Source organism: Canis lupus, chromosome 17 (assembly GCF_003254725.2).
Source record: "Canis lupus dingo isolate Sandy chromosome 17, ASM325472v2, whole genome shotgun sequence".
NCBI classification, from domain to species: Eukaryota; Metazoa; Chordata; class Mammalia; order Carnivora; family Canidae; genus Canis; species Canis lupus.
The window spans coordinates 60,972,515-60,996,938 of record NC_064259.1 but is presented as its reverse complement, the minus strand read 5'-3'; the positions used below and the strand labels follow the sequence as shown (position 1 = coordinate 60,996,938).

Here is a 24,424-nt window from a genome sequence, read left to right as displayed (position 1 = left end):
ATTCATACCGAAATTTTTATTTAAAAATTTATGTTGATTCCAAATACTGGGTGAAGAATTGGAAATACAGAAGCGACAAGACAAACAGGTACTCTCTATCTTGGAGCTTGTATTCTAATGAGGGAAGGGAGAGACAAAGAGCAGACAGGTACAACCATAAATAAACAAGAGAATTCCAGATAATAAAGCAAGAAACACAATAGAGAGAGACAAGGGAGCAGGAAGTCAGAGGCAGGTAAAATGCTACTATAGAAGACTACTCAAACCTTTCCTGATGCTCCAGCAAAATCAGCAGGATTCTCCCCTGATTCCACAGTTTTGATTTGTGTCTCTTTTTCAAACTTCTTCCCATGAGTTACAGTTATTGTGTGCTTATCTTAGCTCTCCTCTTAGACTATAAGCTCCTTAGCAGCAAAGTTCATGACTTACACATCTTGCTATCCTTCATTAGCATGGAGATTAGCACCAAATGTGTATTGTGATCACAATAGTTGTCTGTTGAATAAAATGAATAAATCCTGGTATCATTGCAACAGCCTCTTAACTTGGCCCCTTGCTTCTAATCCATCGTTCATTTAATAACTCAAGAATTTTGCAGAACATTGTTTTCATTTCATCTCTCTCTGTTCAAGACCTCTCAGAGAGACACCTTACACTTTATGCCACATCAAATCTAAACCAATTAAACTCTATAATCTTTCCCTCCAATTACAATTTACCACTAGTTTCTTTAGAAATCCTACTGAGGACATCAAGTTGGCCATTTAATCTAAATTCTAACCTTGATCATTTAAACCCTATTCTACTAAGTTGAAAGGAATATTGTTGAGATTTAATGCATTCTTTCATTTCATTTAAATGTATTTATTAAACACTTGCTATGTGCCAGGCACTATTGTGGGCATTGGACATGCCCTGGTCAATGGAACAGGCATGGTCCTTGCCCTCATGAAAGATGTAGTCCTACATAGACAGCTGTAAAGTTCTGCAAAGAACTATTCAAAGGCAAGGTGTTAGTCACATTATTTCTTCTATTTCCATGCCTGCCTGTGGTTCACCCTCCCTGAAATGTGTTTTCATTTCCTCTACTTCCTCAAATTATACCTGCCCTTAAAGTCTTCAACTAAATCCTAACTCTGCTAGGAAGCTCACACTGATCCTTTAACTACTATGTCATTCATAGCCTATACAACCTAGATCAGTACTTTAATACTTATTTGCTAGTATTACTCACTAATTGTTCTCTGAATGTTTTTTCCCCAACTAAATAGATTATAAGTTACCAGAGAGAAGGAATAATTCTTATATTCTAATATCTCACATGTCCAATAGCAACTGACTTAACCTTTCTGACCTCAGAACCTGCCTGTGTGAAATGTCATTATAATCACTCACAGTGCTATTGTGAAGATTTTAAACACACACACACAAAACAACAACAACAAACAAACCAGAGCTTGTATCCAAAATATACAAAGAATGCCTATAAGTCAATGAGTAAAAGATGACCTAACTTCTAAAAAAAAAAAAAAAAAGTTAAAGACATGAACAGACACTTCAGAAAAAGGGATATCAAAGAAGCCAATGAAAAGGTACCCAACCTTATTGGATATCAGGTAAGTGCCAGTTAAACCGCACTGAGAACCACTCGTATCTACCAAATACGCAAATTAAAAAGTGATCATATCAAGTGTGTGCAAAGAGGTAGAGTGACTAGAACTCTCAGCCTGGTAGTGATAGCATAAACAATGACCATAGTCATTGTGGAGAACAGTAGGGTAATATCTACTAAAGCTGAATATATGCAACCCTATGACCAAGTAATTCTATACCAGACATATAACCCAACAGAAATGCGTAAACAAGGGGATCCCCGGGTGGCTCAGCAGTTTAGCTCCTGCCTTTGGCCCAGGGCGTGGTCCTGGAGTCCCAGGATTGACTCCCACATCAGGCTCCCTTGCATGGAGCCTGCTTCTCCCTCTGCCTCTGTCTTTGTCTCTCCCCCCCCCCCCCCGCTGAATGAATAAATAAAATCTTAAAAATAAAATAAAATATAAATAAAAGAGTAAACAAAATAATCTACATAAAAGTGCCCAGCAATACTCCCTGGCATTAGTAAGTGTTCAATACATATGTGTTTACTATTTACCAGTGGATCTAGAGTAGTACCAAATCCATGGGAGGCATTTTTTTCACTTACTAATTCATTCAACAATTGACCATCTACTGAACTATATATACAGGGTATATAGTGATGAACAAAACACGAATAATTCTTGATCCCATAGAATATACAGTCTGATGGAGAAAGAGAGCCATTTAAAAGAATAACAAAAAACAATGCATAACCCAAAATCTGGCATTGTGATGCCCCAAGCTATGGTTTTCTTTTTTAAAATTCCCCTGGCTATTCGGGGTCTTTTCTGATTCCACACAAATCTTAAAATAATTTGTTCTAACTCTCTGAAGAAAGTCCATGGTATTTTGATAGGGATTGCATTAAACGTGTAAATTGCCCTGGGGTAACATGGACACTTTCACAATATAAATTCTGCCAATCCATGAGCATGGAATATTTTTCCATCTCTTTGTGTCTTCCTCAATTTCTTTCAAAAGTGTTCTATAGTTTTTAGGGTATAGATCCTTTACCTCTTTGGTTAGGTTTATTCCTAGGTATCTTATGCTTTTGGGTGCAATTGTAAATGGGATTGACTCCTTAATTTCTCTTTCTTCAGTCTCATTGTTAGTGTATAGAAATGCCACCGACTTCTGGGCATTGATTTTGTATCCTGCCACACTGCCAAATTGCTGTATGAGTTCTAGCAATCTTGGGGTGGAGTCTTTGGGGTTTTCTATGTAGAATATCATGTCATCAGCGAAGAGGGAGAGTTTGACTTCTTCTTTGCCAATTCGAATGCCTTTAATGTCTTTTTGTTGTCTGATTGCTGAGGCTAGGACTTCCAGTACTATGTTGAATAGCAGTGGTGAGAGTGGACATCCCTGTCTTGTTCCTGATCTCAGGGGAAAGGCTCCCATTGCTTCCCCACTGAAAATGATATTTGTTGTGGGCTTTTCGTAGATGGCTTTTAAGATGTCGAGGAATGTTCCCTCTATCCCTACACTCTGAAGAGTTTTGATTAGGAATGGATGCTGTATTTTGTCAAATGCTTTCTCTGCATCTATTGAGAGGATCATATGGTTCTTGGTTTTTCTCTTGCTGATATGATGAATCACATTGATTGTTTTACGAGTGTTGAACCAACCTTGTGTCCTGGGAATAAATTCTACAAGCACATGAGAAGATGCTCTGCATCACTTGCCATCAGGGAAATATAAATCAAAACCACAATGAGATACCACCTCACACCAGTGAGAATGGGGAAAATTAACAAGGCAGGAAACCACAAATGTTGGAGAGGATGCGGAGAAAAGGGAACCCTCTTGCACTGTTGATGGGAATGTGAAATGGTGCAGCCACTCTGGAAAACTGTGTGGAGGTTCCTCAAAGAGTTAAAAATAGATCTGCCCTAAGACCCAGCTATTGCACTGCTGGGGATTTACCCCAAAGATACAGATGCAATGAAACACCAGGACACCTGCACCCCGATGTTTCTAGCAGCAATGTCCACAATAGCCAAACTGTGGAAGGAGCCTCGGTGTCCATCGAAAGATGAATGGATAAAGAAGATGTGGTCTACGTGTACAATGGAATATTCCTCAGCCATTAGAAATGACAAATACCCACCATTTGCTTCAACGTGGATGGAACTGGAGGGTATTATGCTGAGTGAAGTAAGTCAATCGGAGACGGACAAACATCATATGGTCTCATTCATTTGGGGAATATAGATAATAGTGAAAGGGAATAGAGGGGAAGGGAGAAGAAATGGGTAGGAAATATCAGAAAGGGAGACAGAAAATGGAAGACTACTTACTCTGGGAAACGAACTAGGGGTGGTGGAAGAGGAGGAGGGTGGGGGGTGGGGGTGACTGGTTGGCGGGCACTGAGGGGGGCACTTGACGGGATAAGCACTGGGTGTTATTCTGTATGTTGGCAAATTGAACACCAATAAAAAATAAATTTATTATTTAAAAAAGTGAGGAATAAAGGATGGAATCATGGTTAAGAACATGGGCTCAGGGGTCAGCCTGTACTCAGATTATAATCAAGGTCTACCATTCACTCACAGTTTGTCCTTGGGCAAGTTACTTAACCTCTCTGTGCTTATGTTTGTGCATCTGTTAAAAACATTTCAAAAATTCTCAGGAAGTTCATCAACTAATCCTGGACATGTTAGGACCCCTTTATAGGTATTCCTGAATTTTAGAAAGAGGAGGTCAGCTCCTAGTTTGCAGAAAGTTTGCCTGAGACCCAGAGAAGGGTCTCTCCAGCCCTTTGGGAAAGGCAATCTGATATATACCTCTGTTGATCCCCCCTTGACCACATAAAATAGATCTTGGACCTGGAACACTTACTCACCAAGAGATAAAGAGCCCACACAGACTGCACTGTGCTTATCCCCTTGTGTGGGAATATCATTTCCTCTTTCAGATTTAGTGTGTACGCCTATGTTCTGCTTAAGTGTGTACATCACATAGCACCTGGCCCGCTGCTCTATCTATTCCGTGTGAGGAGGGACAGGACCCTTCATTCTGTGGCACAAGTGGGGTGCATGCAATGGCCCTCGGTCAGCTTCCAGAGCCAGGGCTAGTCCATTGGCCTCCTGAGTTCCCAGCCTTAGCTCCTTCCAGATCTCTAACATTGGTTCCCTGGGCACGGAATGTATCTGCTTTGACCTCCTTGTTACACCTCAGGGAGAACATGTAGGTTTTGGGTCCCTAATGCTGAACAGGACATGAAGGAAAAGACAGAGTAGTCAAAGGAAGCAGCTGCACAAATGCCACCTCCTCCTTCCAGCCCATCACCCCCCTCCCCAGGAGGTGCCATGCCGAGTCAGTGACTGCCCCTCCATGAGCCTGGGGATATTTTTCATTTAAATTCAATTTAGGAAGGAGGCGGGGCAAGATGGTGGAAGAGTAGGGTCACCTGTCCCCACCAAATTACCCAGATAACTTTCAAATCATCCTGAAAACCTACGAATTCGGCTTGAGATTTAAAGAGAGAACAGCTGGAATGCTACAGTGAGAAGAGTTTGCGCTTCTATCAAAGTAGGAAGATGGGGGAAAAAAAGAAATAAAGAAAAGGCATCCAAAGGGGAAGGGCCCGACGAGGAGCTGGGCTAAGGGTGGGGGGAAGGGCCCCCAGGACAGGAAAGCCCGGTCCTGGAGAAGCAGGAGCTTCGCCAATCTTCCCAGACCTGGACGGACAGAAAGGCACTCGCAGGGAGTTGGAGCAGGATCCCAGGAGGGGCGGGGATGCCCTCAGGCTCCCTGGGACACTAACCGAGGACCTGTGCACCTGGGAGAGCGCCACACCCTGGCCGAGCTCCCTAAAGGGCTGCAGCGCGCGCCGGCTGACCCGGGGCTGCTCTGGGGCGGCTCCGGCAGAGGCTCCGCGCAGAGGGAGCTGCGCGGCCAAGAGCGCGACTCCAGGAGCACAGGGCGCCGGGACACAGCCCAGGATCCGGCCTCCCCCCGGGAACAGGCAGAGGTCGGGAGGGCCCAGGACAGCAAGGACACTTCCTGCCACCAGCTGTGCAGATCAGCGGCCCCCACCCCCCTAGCATCCAGGCCCCTGCAGACTGAGAGCTCCGGTAATTACTGCAGTGGCTCTTTTTCGCAAGGGGTTTGCCGCCAGAACACAGGTGCCGCTAAACCTAAACCAAAATGGGAAAGGAAAAGACTCACATCAACATCGTCGTCATTGGACACGTAGATTCGGGCAAGTCTACCACTACTGGCCATCTGATCTACAAATGTAGTGGGATCGACAAAAGAACTATCGAAAAATTTGAGAAGGGGGATCCCTGGGTGGCGCAGCGGTTTGGCGCCTGCCTTTGGCCCAGGGCGCGATCCTGGAGACCCGGGATCGAATCCCACATCAGGCTCCCGGTGCATGGAGCCTGCTTCTCCCTCTGCCTGTGTCTCTGCCTCTCTCTCTCTCTGTGTGTGACTATCATAAATAAATTTAAAAAAAAATTAAAAAAAAGAAAGAAAAATTTGAGAAGGAGGCTGCTGAGATGGGAAAAGGCTCCTTCAAGTATGCCTGGGTCTTGGATAAACTGAAAGCTGAACGTGAACGAGGTATCACCATTGATATCTCCCTGTGGAAATTCGAGACCAGCAAGTATTATGTGACCATCATTGATGCCCCAGGGCACAGAGACTCTATCAAAAACATGATTACAGGCACATCTCAGGCTGACTGTGCTGTCCTGATTGTTGCTGCTGGTGTTGGTGAATTTGAAGCAGGTATCTCCAAGAATGGGCAGATCCGTGAGCATGCCCTTCTGGCTTACACACTGGGTGTAAAACAACTAATTGTTGGTGTTAACAAAATGGATTCCACTGAACCACCCTACAGCCAGAAGAGATACGAGGAAATTGTTAAGGAAGTCAGCACCTACATTAAGAAAATTGGCTACAACCCCAACACAGTAGCATTTGTGCCAATTTCTGTTTGGAATGGTGACAACATGCTGGAGCCAAGTGATAACATGCCTTGGTTCAAGGGATGGAAAGTCACCCGTAAAGATGGGAATGCCAGCAGAACCACACTGCTTGAAGCCCTGGATCGCATTCTGCCACCAACTCGTCCAACTGATAAGCCCTTGCGTCTGCCTCTCCGAGACGTCTACAAAATTGGTGGTATTGGTACTGCCCCAGTGGGTCGAGTGGAGACTGGTGTTCTTAAGCCTGGCATGGTGGTCACCTTTGCTCCAGTCAATGTTACAACTGAAGTAAAGTCTGTTGAAATGCACCATGAAGCTTTGAGTGAGGCTCTTCCTGGGGACAATGTGGGCTTCAATGTCAAGAACGTATCTGTCAAAGATGTTCATCGTGGCACCGTGGCTGGTGACAGCAAAAATGACCCACCAATGGAAGCAGCTGGCTTCACGGCTCAGGTGATTATCCTGAACCATCCAGGCCAAATCAGTGCTGGATATGCACCTCTGCTGGATTGTCACACAGCTCACATTGCTTGCAAGTTTGCTGAGCTGAAGGAAAAGATAGATCGTCATTCTGGAAAGAAGCTGGAAGATGGTGCCAAGTTCTTGAAATCTGGGGATGCTGCCATTGTTGATATGGTTCCTGGCAAACCTATGTGGGTTGAGAGCTTCTCTGACTATCCTCCTCTGGGCTGTTTTGCTGTTCGTGACATGAGACAGACGGTTGCTGTGGGTGTCATCAAAGCAGTGGACAAGAAGGCAGCTGGAGCTGGCAAAGTCACCAAGTCTGCCCAGAAAGTTCAGAAGGCTAAATGAATATTATCCCCAATACCTGCCACCCCAGTCTTAATCAGTGGTGGAAGAACGGTCTCAGAACTGTTTGTGTCAATTGGCCATTTAAGTTTAATAGTAAAAGACTGGTTAATGATAACAATGCATTGTAAAACCTTCAGAAGGAAAGAAGAATGTTTTGTGGACCATTTTTTTTGTGTGTGCATGTGTGGCAGTTTTAAGTTATTAGTTTTTAAAATCAGTACTTTTTAATGGAAACAATTTGACCAAAAATCTGTCACAGAATTTTGAGACCCATTAAAACAAAAGTTTAATGAGAAAAAAAATTACTGCAGTGGCTGACCCCAGGGCTGGAGAACTGGCCACTGCCACTGTTGTTGTTCCTCCTGGGGCCTCACAGGATAAACACCCCCCATAGCTTCACAGTGACCTCACAGGATAAACAGGTTAAACAACTTTCACGGAGCCCTGCACCAGGCAGGTGGCTGAGCAGCTCCCCCAAGGACTCACACCTGAGAATCAGCACAGCAGGGCCCTCCCCCAGAAGACCAGCTAGACGGACAGGGGAAAAAACAAGTTATTGACCAAGCAGCACTGGAAAGTTCCAGGGGAAGTCAAAGGATTTACAGTATATAGAATCAGAGGATACTCCGCCTTGTTTTCTGTTTTCTGTTTGATTCCCCCCCCCCCTTTTTTTTTCTTCTTTTTTTCCTTCTTTTTTTTCTTTTTTTTTCACTTTCTTTTCTTCTTTCTCTTCTCTCTTTTTCTCCTTTTCCCAATACAACTTGGTTTTCTCCACTCTGCACTGAGAAAAATGACTAGAAGGAAAAACTCACCTCAAATGAAAGAATCTCAAAAGACATGAAGAGAAATCTCACAGAGGAAGACATAGACATGGCCAACATGCACATGAGAAAATGCTCCGCATCACTTGCCATCAGGGAAATACAAATCAAAACCACAATGAGATACCACCTCACACCAGTGAGAATGGGGAACATTAACAAGGCAGGAAACCACAAATTTTGGAGAGAATACGGAGAAAAGGGAACCCTCTTGCACTGTTGGTGGGAATGTGAACTGGTGCAGCCACTCTGGAAAACTGTGTGGAGGTTCCTCAAAGAGTTAAAAATAGACCTGCCCTAAGACCCAGCTATTGCACTGCTGGGGATTTACCCCAAAGATTCAGATGCAATGAAACACCGGGACACCTGCACCCCGATGTTTCTAGCAGCAATGTCCACAATAGCCAAATTGTGTAAGGAGCCTCGGTGTCCACTGAAAGATGAGTGGATAAAGAAGATGTGGTCTATGTGTACAATGGAATATTCCTCAGCCATTAGAAACGACAAATACCCACCATTTGCTTCAACGTGGATGGAACTGGAAGGTATTATGCTGAGTGAAACAAGTCAATTGGAGAAGGACAAACATTGTATGTTCTCATTCATTTGGGGAATATAAATAATAGTGAAAGGGAATATAAGGGAAGGGAGAAGAAATGTGTGGGAAATATGAGAAAGGGAGACAGAACATAAAGACTCCTAACTCTGGGAAACGAACTAGGGGTGATGGAAGGGGAGGAGGGCGGGGTGTGGGGGTGAATGGGTGACAAGCACTGAGGGGGGCACTTGACGGGATGAGCACTGGGTGTTATTCTGTATGTTGGCAAATTGAACACCAATAAAAAATAAATTTATTATTAAAAAAAGAAAGAAAAGGGATCCCTGGGTGGCGCAGCGGTTTGGCGCCTGCCTTTGGCCCAGGGCGCGATCCTGGAGACCCGGGATCGAATCCCACGTCGGGCTCCCGGTGCATGGAGCCCGCTTCTCCCTCTGCCTGTGTCTCTGCCTCTCTCTCTCTCTCTCTCTCTCTCTGTGACTATCATGAATAAATAAAATAAAATCTTTAAAAAAAAAAAAAAAAAAAAAAAAGAAAGAAAGAATCAGAAACAGTCCTCTCTCCCACAGAGTTACAAAATTTGGATTACAATTCAATGTCAGAAACCCAATTCAAGCACAATTATAAGCTACTGGTGGCTCTAGAAAAAAGCATAAAGGACTCAAGAGACTTCATGACTGCAGAATTTAGATCTAATCAGGCAGAGATTAAAAATCAATTAAATGAGATGCAATCCAAACTAGAGGTCCTAACGACGGTTAACAAGGTAGAAGAACGAGTGAGTGACATAGAAGACAAGTTGATGGCAAAGAGGGAAACTGAGGAAAAAAGAGAAAAACAACTAAAAGATCAGGAGGATAGATTAAGGGAAATAAATGACAGCCTGAGGAAGAAAAATCTACGTTTAATTGGGGTTCCCAAGGGCGCCGAAAGGGACAGAGGTCCAAAATATGTATTTGAACAAATCATAGCTGAAAACTTTCCTAATCTGGGAAGGGAAACAGGCATTCAGATCCAGGAAATACAGAGATCCCCCCCAAAATCAATAAAAACTGCTCAACACCTCGACATTTAATAGTGAAGCTTGCAAACTCCAAAGATAAAGAGAAGATCCTTAAAGCAGAAAGAGACAACAAAATCTCTAACTTTTATGGGGAGAAATATTAGATTAACAGCAGACCTCTCCACAAAGACCTGGCAGGCCAGAAAGGGCTGGCAGGATATATTCAGGCTCCTAAATGAGAAGAACATGCAGCCAAGAATACTTTATCCAGCAAGGCTCTCATTCAGAATAGAAGGAGAGATAAAGAGCTTCCAAGACAGGCAGAAACTGAAAGAATATGATACCATGAAGCCAGCTCTGCAAGAGATTTTAAGGGGGACCCATAAAAGAAAGAGGAAGTCCAATGGAACAATCCACAAAAACAGGGACTGAATAGGTAGGTATCATGATGACACTAAATTCGTATCTTTCAATACTTTCAACTCTGAATGTGAATGGCCTAATGACCCCATCAAAAGACGCAGGGTTTCAGACTGGATAAAAAAAAGCAGGACCCATCTATTTGCTGTTTATAAGAGACTCATTTTAGACATAAGGACACCTACAGCCTAAAAATAAAAGGTTGGAGAACCATGTACCATTCAAATGATCCTCAAAAGAAAGCAGGGGTAGCCATCCTTATATCAGATAAACTAAAGTTTATCCCAAAGACTGTAGTAAGAGATGAAGAGGGACACTATATCATACTTAAAGGATCCATCCAACAGGTGGACTTAACAATCATCAATATATATGCCCCGAGTGTGGGAGCTGCCAAATATATCAATCAATTAATAACCAAAGTTAAGACGTACTTAGATAATAATACACTTATACTTGGTGACTTCAATGTAGCACTTTCTACAATCGATAGGTCTCCTAAGCACAACATCTCCAAAGAAACAAGAGCTTTAAATGATACACTGGACCAGATGGATTTCACAGATATTTACAGAACTTTACATCCAAACGCAACTGAATACACAACACAAATACACACACAATACACATACACAAATACACAATACAAATACACTGAATACACACTTAAGAATTCTTCTCAAGTGCACATAGAACTTTCTCCAGAATAGACCACATACTGGGTCACAAATCAGGTCTGAACTGACACCAAAAGATTGGGATCGTCCCCTGCGTATTTTCAGACCATAATGCTTTGAAATTAGAACTAAATCACAAGAAGAAGTTTGTAAGGATTTCAAACACGTGGAGGTTAAGGACGATCCTGCTAAAAGATGAAAGGGTCAACCAGGAAATTAGAGAGGAATTAAAAAGATTCATGGAAACTAATGAGAATGAAGATACAACCATTCAAAATCTTTGGGATACAGCAAAAGCAGTCCTGAGGGGGAAATACATCACAATACAAGCATCCATCCAAAAACTGGAAAGAACTCAAATACAAAAGCTAAGCTTACACCTAAAGGAGCTAGAGAAAAATAAAACCGCAAATAGATCCGACACCCAGCAGAAGAAGAGAGTTAATAAAGATTCGAGCAGAACTCAATGATATAGAGACCAGAAGAACTGTGGAAGAGATCAACAAAACCAGGAGTTGGTTCTTTGAAAGAATTAATAAGATAGACAAACCATTAGCCAGCCTTATTAAAAAGAAGAGAGAGAAGACTCAAATTACTAAAATCATGAATGAGAAAGGAGAAATCACTACCAACACCAAGGAAATACAAACGATTTTAAAAACATATTATGAGCAGCTATAACAACAAAAATTAGGCAATCTAGAAGAAATGGACTCATTTCTGGAAAACCACAAACTACCAAAACTGGAACTGGAAGAAATAGAAAACCTGAACAGGTCAATAACCAGGGAGGAAATTGAAGCAGTCATCAACAACCTCCCAAGACACAAAAGTCCAGAGCCAGATGGCTTCCCTGGGGAATTCTATCGAACGTTTAAAGAAGAAACCATACCTATTCTACTAAAGCTGTTCAGAAAGATAGAAAGAGATGGAGTACTTCCAAACTCGTTTTATGAGGCCAGCATTGCCTTAATTCCAAAACCGGACAAAGACCCCACCAAAATGGAGAATTATAGACCAATATCCCTGATGAACATGAATGCAAAAATTCTCAACAAGATACTAGCCAATAGCATACAACAATACATTAAGAAGATTATTCACTGGGCAGCCCCAGTGGTGCAGCAGTTTAGCGCCGCTGATAGCCCAGGGAGTGATCCTGGAGACCCTGGATCGAGTCCCACATCGGGCTTCCTGTATGGAGCCCGCTTCTCCCTCTGCCTGTGTCTCTGCCTCTCTCTCTCTCTCTCTCTCTCTGAATGAATAAATAAGTAAATTTTTTTTAAGTTTAAAAAAAATAAGAAGATTATTCACCATGACCAAGTAACATTTATCCCCGGGATGTAAGGCTGGTTCAACACTCATAAAATAATCAATGTGATTCATCATATCAGCAAGAGAAAAACCAAGAACCATATGATCCTCTCATTGGATGCAGAGAAAGCATTTGACAAAATACAGCATCCATTCCTGATCAAAACTCTTCAGAGTGTAGGGATAGAGGGAACATTCCTCGACATCTTAAAAGCCATCTACGAAAAGCCCACAGCAAATATCATTCTAAATGGGGAAGCAGTGGGAGCCTTTTCCCTAAGTTCAGGAACAAGACAGGGATGTCCACTCTCACCACTGCTATTCAACATAGTACTGGAAGTCCTAGCCTCAGCAATCAGACAACAAAAGTCATTCAAATTGGCAAAGAAGAAGTCAAACACTCCCTCTTCACCAATGACATGATACTCTACATAGAAAACCCCAAAGACTCCACCCCAAGATTGCTAGAACTCATACCACAATTTGGCAGTGTGGCAGGATACGAAATCAATGCCCAGAAGTCGGTGGCATTTCTATACACTAACAATGAGACTGAAGAAAGAGAAATTAAGGAGTCAATCCCATTTACAATTGCACCCAAAAGCATAAGATACCTAGGAATAAACCTAACCAAAGAGGTAAAGGATCTATACCCTAAAAACTATAGAACACTTTTGAAAGAAATTGAGGAAGACACAAAGAAATGGAAAAATATTCCATGCTCATGGATTGGCAGAATTAATATTGTGAAAATGTCAATGTTCCCAGGGCAGTTTACACGTTCAATGCAATCACTATCAAAATACCAGGGACTATCTTCAGAGAGTTGGAACAAATTATTTTAAGATTTGTGTGGAATCAGTAAAGACCCCGAATAGCCAGGGGAATTTTAAAAAAGAAAACCATAGCTGGGGGCATCACAATGCCAGATTTCAGGTTGTACTACAAAGCTGTGGTCATCAAGACAGTGTGGTACTGGCACAAAAACAGACACATAGATCAATAGAACAAAATAGAGAATCCAGAAGTGGACCCTCAACTTTATGGTCAACTAATAGTCGACAAAGGAGGAAAGACTATCCACTGGAAAAAAGATAGTCTCTTCAATAAATGGTGCTGGGAAAATTGGACACCCACATGCAGAAGAATGAAACTAGACCACTCTCTTTCACCATACACAAAGATAAACTCAAAATGGATGAAAGATCTAAATGTGAGACAAGATTCCATCAAAATCCTAGAGGAGAACACAGGCAACACCCTTTTTGAACTCGGCCACAGTAACTTCTTGCAAGATACATTCACGAAGGCAAAAGAAACAAAAGCAAAAATGAACTATTGGGACTTCATCAAGATAAGAGAAGCAAAGGATACAGTCAACAAAACTCAAAGACAACCTACAGAATGGGAGAGGATATTTGCAAATAAAGGGCTAGTCTCCAAGATCTATAAAGAACTTATTAAACTCGACACCAGAGAAACAAACAATCCAATCATGAAATGGGCAAAAGACATGAACAGAAATCTCACAGAGGAAGACATAGACATGGCCAACATGCACATGAGAAAATGCTCTGCATCACTTGCCATCAGGGAAATACAAATCAAAACCACAATGAGATACCACCTCACACCAGTGAGAATGGGGAAAATTAACAAGGCAGGAAACCACAAATGTTGGAGAGGATGTGGAGAAAAGGGAACCCTCTTACACTGTTGGTGGGAATGTGAACTGGTGCAGCCACTCTGGAAAACTGTGTGGAGGTTCCTCAAAGAGTTAAAAATAGACCTGCCCTAAGACCCAGCTATTGCACTGCTGGGGATTTACCCCAAAGATACAGATGCAGTGAAATGCCGGGACACCTGTACCCCGATGTTTCTAGCAGCAATGTCCACAATAGCCAAACTGTGGAAGGAGCCTCGGTGTCCATCGAAAGATGAATGGATAAAGAAGATGTGGTCTATGTATACAATGGAATATTCCTCAGCCATTAGAAACGACAAATACTCACCATTTGCTTCGACGTGGGTGGAACTGTAGGGTATTATGCTGAGTGAAATAAGTCAATCGGAGAAGGACAAACATTACATGGTCCTATTCATTTGGGGAGTATAAAAAATAGTGAAAGGGATTAAAGGAGAAAGGAGAGAAAATGAGTGGGAAATATCAGAAAGGGAGACAGAACATGAAAGACTACTATCTCTGGGAAACGAACTAGGAGTGGTAGAAAGGGAGGTGGGCGGGGGGTGGGGGTGACTGAGTGATGGGCACTGAGGGCGGCACTTGATGGGATGAGCACTGGGTGTTATTCTATATGTTGGCAAATTGAACACCAATAAAAAATAAATTTACAAAAAATAAAAAAATAAAAAATAAATAAATTCAATATAGTTACCATATAGTGTATTATTGGTTTCAGATGTAGAATTTAGTGATTCATCAGCTGCATATGACACCCAGTGCTCATTCCATCAAGTGCCCTCCTTAATGTCCATCACCAGTAACCCCATCCCCCCACTCCCTTCCCTTCCAGTGGCCCTCAGTTTGTCTCCTAGAGTTAAGAATCTCTCATGGTTTGCCTCCCTCTCTGTTTTTATCTTATTTTATTATTTTTTGCTTCCATTCCCCTACGCTCATCTGTTTTGTTTCTTAAATTCCACATGTAAGTGAAATCATATGGTCTTCTCTGACTGATTTATTTTGCTTAGCATAATACCCTCTAGTTCCATCCATGTCATTGTAAATGGTAAGATTTCATTCTTTTTGATGGCTGGGTAATATTTCATATTTCATATTGGAACATATATGTTATATATATAATGAATATAATATGTATAATATATAATGAATATAATATAATTATATTATATATTTATATAGATGATATATAATGATATCATCATTATATGATGATTATATATATGAGCCAGGCACGTAGCATTAGAACATTTAATGATGAGGTGATTCTGATTGGCTTTGGGGAACCAATGCCGTCCACCCTGTTTGAAGGCTTTGATTAGCCACCATTATTCAGCAGAGAGCACCTGCAGTGGATCTGTCAAAAATCCCCAGCAATAGCCAAAATAGTCAAAATATAGGAAGAGACCATGTCCATGACAGATGAATGGATAAAGAAGATATGGTATAATGGAATATTACTCAGCCATATACTCAGTATATATACTGAGCCATATATTCTCTCTTTCTCTCTCTCTCTCTCATATATATATATATATATATATATATATATATATATATGTGTGTGTGTGTATGTGTGTGCTTATACTATATGTGTTTCATATATATATATGCTTATAACATATAAGCATAATTTCAGAAATATATATATATATATGTGTGTGTGTATGTGTGTGCTTATACTATATGTGTTTCATATATATATATGCTTATAACATATAAGCATAATTTCAGAAATAAGTCCTGATACATAAGGAAAGTTAAATGTCACCATTATTTGTTCACTGAGTTTATTATCTTCTTCCAAGAAGATTCAAAGGACAAGAGTTTTCTATTTCTTTTCCATTTTCTGGTCAAGAAAAGCTTGGCTAGGCTAAGCAATAACATGTCAGGGACCTTGGAGTCCACCTCACACCCCAGTTCATTCAGCTACACCCCTTCCTCATTGTGAACATGATTGAGGGAAGTATTAAATTTCTATAATTATTGGCCCAAGTGTTTTTAAAGGCACCTTATTCAGATGGAACAAATGCTTCACATGTAATCATGCTGAGCCCCGTAATAAGGATAATAACTGGGATTTGTAAAGAGCTTTTCCCCAGATGAGTTTAAAACACACAACAATACAGCATTTCCTTGAGCCACACAATAGCCCAGGGACGCACCCAAGACACGATGACCACCTGATTTGACTGCTATGACACAGAGAAATTTCATAAGTTGTCTGAGGTTGCACAGCAGGCAGAGTTGGAATGGGCACTGGGTTAGCCGCCCCCAGCAGTGACTTCTTCAATCACGAACCTTCTCCCACAGAGAACTCAATGCCTTTATATGACCTCGTAGCCTCCTGTAATCTGAACATGACTGTGGACATTCCTAAGAGTTCCTCCCTCACTGCTGAGGGGCCAAGGCCACACCACCAGAAGGCTGTCACAGCAGAAGCTGTGGCGATGTGACACCATTTGGCCATGGACTCCAGGTCAGAAACTATCCTCTGTATGATGGCAGTGTGGGTGGTATAGTGGCAAAACCACCAGCTCTGATACAAAACAGACCATGGTTGAAGCCCAGTCACCCTGCTATGTGACTATGGCAGGCTCTCCATCTTTGGGGGCGACAGAGTAGATGCTCGGTAAATATCACTTTCCCTTCTGATAGCAAGAACATGAGATATCAATTTCCAGGGTGCTCTGCTTTTATCTTCCCTAATGGGAAAGAATAAATTTTAGACAAAAGGATAAAAGAGAAGACCAAAATGGAGATTTCGGATATTCTGAATGGTGGCAATGCAGGGGGGAGGGCTGGAAGACACAAAAGGCAAGAAGAGGCACAGAAAGAAAGGACAACAAAAAACAGAGATTGAAATATTAAGTGGAGGGGAAGACAAAAGGAAGGACGAAAAGAGATCATCAGAAAATGAGAGAGACCCAGGGAACTAGACAAGCGAAACACAGAAGAGGTCAGCAGATCTTTAATCACACACAAAACCCTGAGGCAGCCAGTCTGGCTGCCAAAGCCTGGTTTACCAAGAGGGTGGGAAGACATTTACACAAAGACAATTCTCAAAAGAAAAGTTTTCAAAGCAAGAATTATAATTATTTGTATTACTGTTAATGAATCATCCCAACAATGGCACTACTGGCTGCAGGGAACTTATTCATCAGGCCACTGCTCCTGAGGCACCCAGAGCTCTGGCTTCTCCTGGGTCACGGGAGTCAGGCCTCTCTCTTGCTCCTCCAGAAATGGAGGAAACACTTCAGCCAGTGTCTGGGGACCCTCTTAATATGGGCACAACAGTTTCCTACACAAATTCAAAAACAGTGGGATGTAATTGAGTCACATATATAGAATATCTCTTTTCAGAAGCCATTTTTATTTTCCTTTGTTTAATAAATAATATACTTAGGGCATTCCCTGAAATTAATTGCCCACGGCCATGGAGATGTTCAGGGGAGAAACTGGGTAGAATTGACATTTTGTGTTTTTGTTACAAACTTTAGGAAAATATTCCAGATGTCTTTATCACACACAATCTTAGAAATCATATAAGAGACTTAAAAACAAGCAAACAAACCAAATTAGAGGTACAAAGATTTGGGACCCAGGTCTGTGATTCACTATGTTTCACGATCACCTCTTGTGGCCTCGGTGTTTCTTTCTATGACAGGGATGAAAGTATTTGCTCATAGAGCTATTCTCAAAGTCAGTATAACTAACAGAAAAGGAACTACAGTGCTCCCCAGAAAATAAATTCACCATTATTCATTTTAATTAATTTTATAGTTCTTATCAGCTTGCCATTTCCACAAGGCTATTACAAGTTTCTCTGATACAGTTTACTTTATAGCCCTTAACGAGATTATAGGACTAGCTATCTCTAAGAGAAGACTACAAACTTGCAATAAAGATGAGTGGAAATTATTTTTATTGTCATATAAGATTCTGTGAGAGTACAGCCACCTATACATAATTCCTTTGAAACTAAGGAACAACATATGAACTGGTGAAATTGAAAATGGCTTTTGTGTCATTATCTCAGGGTCTTGAGATTGAGCCCCACATGGGGCTCTGTGCTGCAGGTTGAGTTTGCTTGAGATTCTCCCTCTCCCTCTGCCCCTCCCCTTTCTTTCTCTTAAAAAAGAAAGAAAGAGAAAGAAAGAAAGAAAGAAAGAAAGAAAGAAAGAAAGAAAGAAAGAAAGAAAGAAAGGTCTTTAATAATAATGAAAAAAAAAACACTTCTGGGACACGTGGGTGGCTCAGTCAGTTAAGCGTCTGACTTCTACTCAGGTCATGATCCCAGGATCCCAGAATGGAGCCCCACATCAGGCTCCCTGCTCAGCAGGGAGTCTGCTTCTCCCTCTCCCTCTCTCAATCTCTGTATCTCAAATAAATAAATAAAACATTTTTTTTAAAAAAAAACCACTTCTTTCTAGGCTCATAATAGTGAAAGAGAATAGAACCAAATAGAAATGGTCCCGCTGGTGAAATTCTACAAAAATCAGTGAAATTTCAACAGAACACCAACTCTGCAGCCCACAGATCCTCTCCTGGGTCCATGTTTTTGCTGCTAGAAAATCATTATCTCTACTGCAGTGCTAGCATCTTATACTTGTATAGCAGATAGACAAAAGGAGAGGGGTCATGAGGGGCAGAACCACCAGCATGGGGAACAAGATGGCATGAGAGCAAGCATATAATGTAACTGGATTATTAGTCCAACATACCCAACCATGTGCTATCATAAATAGAAAGACCTTATTTGGGACCAAAATGGCACAGATCAAGAACCAATGTATTTTACTTTCAAGAATTGAGGCCACTCTTGCCTCATCAGATTTTTCTTGAGAGTACTTCAGCATTCAGTCAGCACACTCTGGTGGTGCTATAGCCTTACAGTGGGTGTAAGGGACACCTGTCCCTCAGAGGTCAAGCTGTGGACAGAAAGCAATAGGAACGACACTCAAAGAACACAGAGATTAAAGGCTTGCTGGAGAAGAAACCAGTGGAATGGAGTTTGGTTGGCAATGAATCAGTCCATTAGATACCAAGGGAGTTGTCTACAAAAGATGTCTGGCAAAAGGGTGCAATCAAAACTCCTATATAAGCACCAGGATCCCCAAATCAGTATTCCACAAGCTCTCAGCCTAAGTCCTTCATTTCTCTTGGCAACCTAGGTAAGTCCTTCAAGAAAAATTCTTTTTCTCTTTTAATACCTATTTCTCTTTCATAGTACTCTTACACAGACAATTAGATTGTGCAGATTGTGTAATTTTGCCTTTCTGGATAATTCTATGACTTTCCCAACCATGACATGTTCTTATTCGAATGAGAGAAGCAAAATCTTAGTGGACTTCACCCTAAAGCTAATATTTTCAGAATCCTCTATTGTCTTCAAGAAAGGAAACATCTGAAGAAAGGTTCCTGTTTTAGTCTCTAACCATTGGATGTCCATTATTGAATGGCACTGTGTAATTCCGTATCTCCTCCTCCATGCTTTGAGTTCCTTGAGGAAACGAATGGTTTCTTATTCATTCACATTCCCAGAGTACAATACTACACTGGCACAAAATAAATAGTTAACAAGTGCTTGTTGAATCAGTTCATTTATTACTTTTGCCATCACAGCATTCTCTACCTGCAAAGGGCTTCAGAGGCCAGGTGGCCAGTGGTTCTCAAAGCTGCAACAGAATGAGCCAGGAGCTTTTTAAATGCAGAGTCCAGGGTCCCACCACAGATATACTAAATGACTATCTCTGGAGGTGGGACTTGGAGTCTTTTTCTCTAAAGATCCCCTGGTGATTCTAAACTACAGCAAAGCTTGGGAACCACAGACCTAATCCAACATACCACTCAAATTAGGAATCATTCATTTGTTCATGCATCCATCCATCAAACATTTTTTGAACTTTTACTATATTCTAGGCACTAGGAAAAATATAAAAATAGATAGGACATGGTCCTGGACTTTGCAGAACAATTTTTAAAGGAGTAAAATAAGAAAAAGTAATTCATATACAACGTGACATGTAATAACAGCAGTAAGTACAAAGGAAAAGATAATCTCACGGAGATGATTCTCTAGGCCTGCTCTTTACTTCTTAAGCCAGGTAGTCTAGTACAGACAACCTTTGGAAACCCTTCCATCAGCACATCTACAGAGGACACTTCAGATGTGGAAGGAGAGGCCATGCTATCTTCATTCCAGATGACTTCAGGGCTACAAAGCCAACGGGGCCTGTTTAGTTTCTGTCCTCTTCTTTTTGGGAATTATCGTAAGAGCATTATCATTGGAAATGAAAGATGAAGTAAAAATGCCAAATTTCACAATTTATGCAAGCCAGTTAGACATCTGGCATTATAGATAGGTCACATTTTTACACTGCTATCTGCTTCCAAGAAATGAAGAAAGAAGAGATTTTAACAAATCAGGAATATAAAACTTGACTTAAGTATTCTTTGTCACATCCCAGGTATACTCTAGTTGGCAAAACAAGATGCCTCACTGTCTTCTGAGGAGCGTCACCAGTATCACCAATGTTTTCCACAATCATGTGAAGAGTGATGGACACTGTCAGAGGTTGACCAGAACAGAACTTAAGAAACTTTTCCAACAAGAGTTTGGAAATGCTCTGGAGGTAAGAAGAACAATCACTCTCATTGCCCATGTACTCTGCTCCTTGGGACTGTCTTCTTGGCTCCAGTGGCACTACTCTCTCCTGCTTGTCCTCCTGCCTCTCTGCTATATCTTCTCAGGATTATTTCAAGTTCCTCTTTCTCTGCCTTGTCACTTAAGGGCTGATGTTCTCTGGGATTCCCTTCTCACTCTGTGTGCTCCCCCTGGTAATTCTTCTAACTGTCTCTGCTTCAACCATTCTCTGGATACTGTGCCTTTCAGTCGATTCACCAGTCAGGATCTCTCTCCTAAGCTTCAGACACCTTAAATAGCCCACGGATAGTGTAGCCCAAACTCAAACTTTGCAGAACTCTACCTTCAAATCTTGTTCTCCTTCTACATTCCATATCTCAGCAAATACAGCAGTATCACCCACTCACTTGTCTAATCCAAGAATCTGAACACTAGCCTTGACAGCTCCATCTCTGACCTATTCTGTCACATCTAATTCAATCACCAAGACCTGTTATACTGACTTCTAAATAAATCTCTCTCAGACCTGTCCACTTCTCTCCTTAACTGCTGCCCATGCACTGGTTCAGGCCACTAGCATCTCTACCTCGATTGCTGCAAGGGTGTTCTAATTAGTTTCCCCACCTCTTTTCTTGCCTCTCCCTATTGCCACCACCTAGTACCTGTTACCTAACTACAGCCAAAGTGATTGGGTTTAGGTGTTTGTTTCACTTACTCCCTTCTCACCCCGTGGAACACAGTGTGTAGTAACTGCCTGTTTACTTGTCTGTAAAGGGAGCAACCATGACTGCCATGTTTTCCTTTGTATTTCTAGCACCTGGCACCATTCTGGCACACATTTATCCATTCACTCATTCAACCAATATTTACTTAGCATTGGCTAAATACAAAGTATATTTCAAGGCTCTGGGGGGAAGATTAATGAGCAAAATAGACATGCTCTTGCCTTCAAAATGTTTACAGACGATAAATAATCATAAAACGATTAGCTAAAAACAATGATAAATGTTATGTTTTAAGGGGGAGTGAGAGAAGATGCTTTGAGGAAGTGACGTTTAAGTTAAGACTTGAAGAAAAAAAATAAATTAAGACTTGAAGGATGTGTAGAAGTTGGCAGGGCAAAGACTGAGAAGAGGAGAGTTCCAGAGAAGAAGAGTATTAAAAGTCCCTAAGTCAGGAAATAGCTTCATATGTTCAAAGAACTGGAAGAAAAGGCAAATGTGGCTTGAGGTGGCAGGAGACGAAGGTTGTGAATGGGGCTGGGACTGAATAACGAAGAGCTTTGTCAACCATGTTAAGGAATTGAAATTTTTCCCCAAACATAACAGAAGGCCATTAAAAAATTGAGTGGAGGGGCAGCTCAGGTGGCTCAGTGGTTTAGCACCACCTTCAGTCCAGGGCGTGATCCTGAAGACCCCGGGGGGTCAAGTCCCACATCGGGCTCCCTGCATGGAGCCTGCTTCTCCCTCTGCCTGTGTCTCTGCCTCTCTCTCTCTCTCTCCCCCCGCACCCCCGTCTCTCATGAATAAATAAAAAAAATCTTTTTAAAAAATTAAGTGGAGGAATAACAAGACCTAATTTACAATTTAAGTTATTTGACTTCTGGGTGGAGAATAGATTGTACGGGGGCAAAAGAAGAAACCAATAGACCTGTGAGAAGGCTACTACAACAGTGCAGGCAAAGATGATGATAGGTTAGATTGAGATCCAAGCAATGAGAAAGAAAATGAATAGATGAGCTGATAATTACATTTTGGAGGTAGAAACTGAAGGCTTTGTGGTCAACTGGATTGGAAGGTAAATGAGGAAAGATCAAAGACAGCTACCAAGCTTCTGACTTGAAAATTTGGAAAGGATAATGGTGCCATTTACTAAGATGGGGGGGGGGTTGATGAGAAGTAGACATGGGGGGAAACTCATGAATTCTGAATTGGATATTGAACTCTAAAGCTGGAAGGTGAAATTCTTTTATTTGTGATATATCACAGAGGATGTCACCAAAGCAGTTGAGTATATAGATATGGAACTCAGAAGAGAGATCTGGTCCAAAGACAGAAATTTAATTATCATTTTCTGACTTAAAGCTACAAGAATAGGGGAAGTGGGTGCTTCCTGCTGGGCTGCTGGCCTGCCGCTCCACTTCCGTCTACTTCCTGGCGGGAAGCGCTTTCCCCACAGGACATCAATGCAAGCCTGAATAAGAAAAACAATTTCTTCTTCCTAAGCCAGGGCATATCAGTTATATAGAAATACCACTTTGGGAAACAGTCTCCAGGAGAGCCTTGATGAGCTCATACAGTCTCAACAGATCACCCCCCAACTTGCCCTTCAAGTTCTACTTCAGTTTGATAAAGCTATAAATTCAGCATTGGCGCAGAGGGTTAGGAACAGAGTCAATTTCAGGGGCTCTCTAAATACAGATTCTGTGATAACGTGTGGGTCTTTGTATTAAACGATGTTGAATTCAGAGAGGTGACAGAACTTATTAAAGTGGATAAAGTGAAAATTGTAACCTGTGATGGTAAAAATACTGCCTCCAATACTACAGAATGAATAGGGGAAAAAATCGCTTTTTTATGCCATCTTCTGTTATTATTCATCGAGTTTTTGAAGAGAAGCATAGAAGAGACTTTTTTTTATTTATTCTAGCATCGCAGAAATGACTACACTGTGCTATATATACTACCAGAATTCCAGTTGAAAGAAGCTTATAACTGTAGCCTCTTGCATTACCTTTTCAGCATGAAGAAACAGTTTTTTTTAATGACAAACATTGTTGCCTTCCTAAGAACATTCTAGAATAAACTCATTTTAAAACTCCAAAAAAAAAAAAACATTTAATAAAGCTACAAGAATAGGTGATATCCTCTTTTCATGCCTCGTGCAGCCATGTCTCATGGTCCCAAGAAACATCTGAAGCATGTAGCAGCTCCAAAGCATTGGATGCTGGATAAACTCACCGGTGTGTTTGCCCCTTGCCCATCTACTTGGCCCATGTAATTCAAACCTGTGTTTCTCAAGGGTCAACTGTACTTGCCCTCCAGAGTTGGCTGTGATCACATACAGAACGATAGATACTGAAATGAACTACAGATTCATTTCTCTTTTTTTTTATTTTTCTATTGGAGTTCAATTTGCCAACACATAGCATAACACCCAGTGCTCATCCCATCAAGTGCCCCCCTCAGTGCCCATCATCCAGTCACACACACACACACACACACACACACACCCGCCCACCTCCCTTTCTACCACCTCTTGTTCCTTTCCCAGAGTTAGGAGTCTCTCATGTTACAGATTCATTTCATGTGTAGTGGATACTCTCCTTCACATCCAGGAGATTTTGCAGATGAAAGCCACATTCTAAGACCTATTTATTGACATTAAAACAATTTCGAGATTCAGATGTATCTTAAAATTGAAATGCATATGTAGCATAGTGCTATCTCTGCGCCCCCCCCCCCAAAAAAAATGCTGCTTTTTAATCAATGGTTCCTCTTAAAATCAGTGTCATAGAATAATGGAAGTGAAACACCACCCATCCAGAAAGCATCTGGATTTAAGAATTGTGTAGCACGCTCTGCTCTACAACCCTAGGTGCTGCTGAACCTAAGGGGAGGATCCCCTGTCCATCTGATGTTCCAAGAAAGAACAGAAGATGTTGACTGCTCACTGTCAGCCCAGGGCCAGGACAGCAAAGCGAGGAGGCTCCATTTCCTCTTGCGTAATGATGGGCCCACCGGGGACATTGCAGGCAGTCACCACAAGGTGGCGCACAAGCACCAGGCGTGAAGTTCCATCCGGCCGCTGCAGGGATGTGGTCCTTTTTTTTTTTTTTTTTTTTTTATCACTTTTGTACTCTACTTTATTGCACTTATTAATTTTTCATAAACACATTGCTGC

The 24,424-nt window shown here is 41.6% G+C and overlaps 1 pseudogene; it reads left to right on the top strand.

The window, feature by feature from the left end:
* Positions 1-1,544: 1,544 nt before the first annotated feature.
* Positions 1,545-23,349, top strand: LOC112664955 (transcription initiation factor IIA subunit 2-like; annotated as a pseudogene).
* Positions 23,350-24,424: the final 1,075 nt, after the last annotated feature.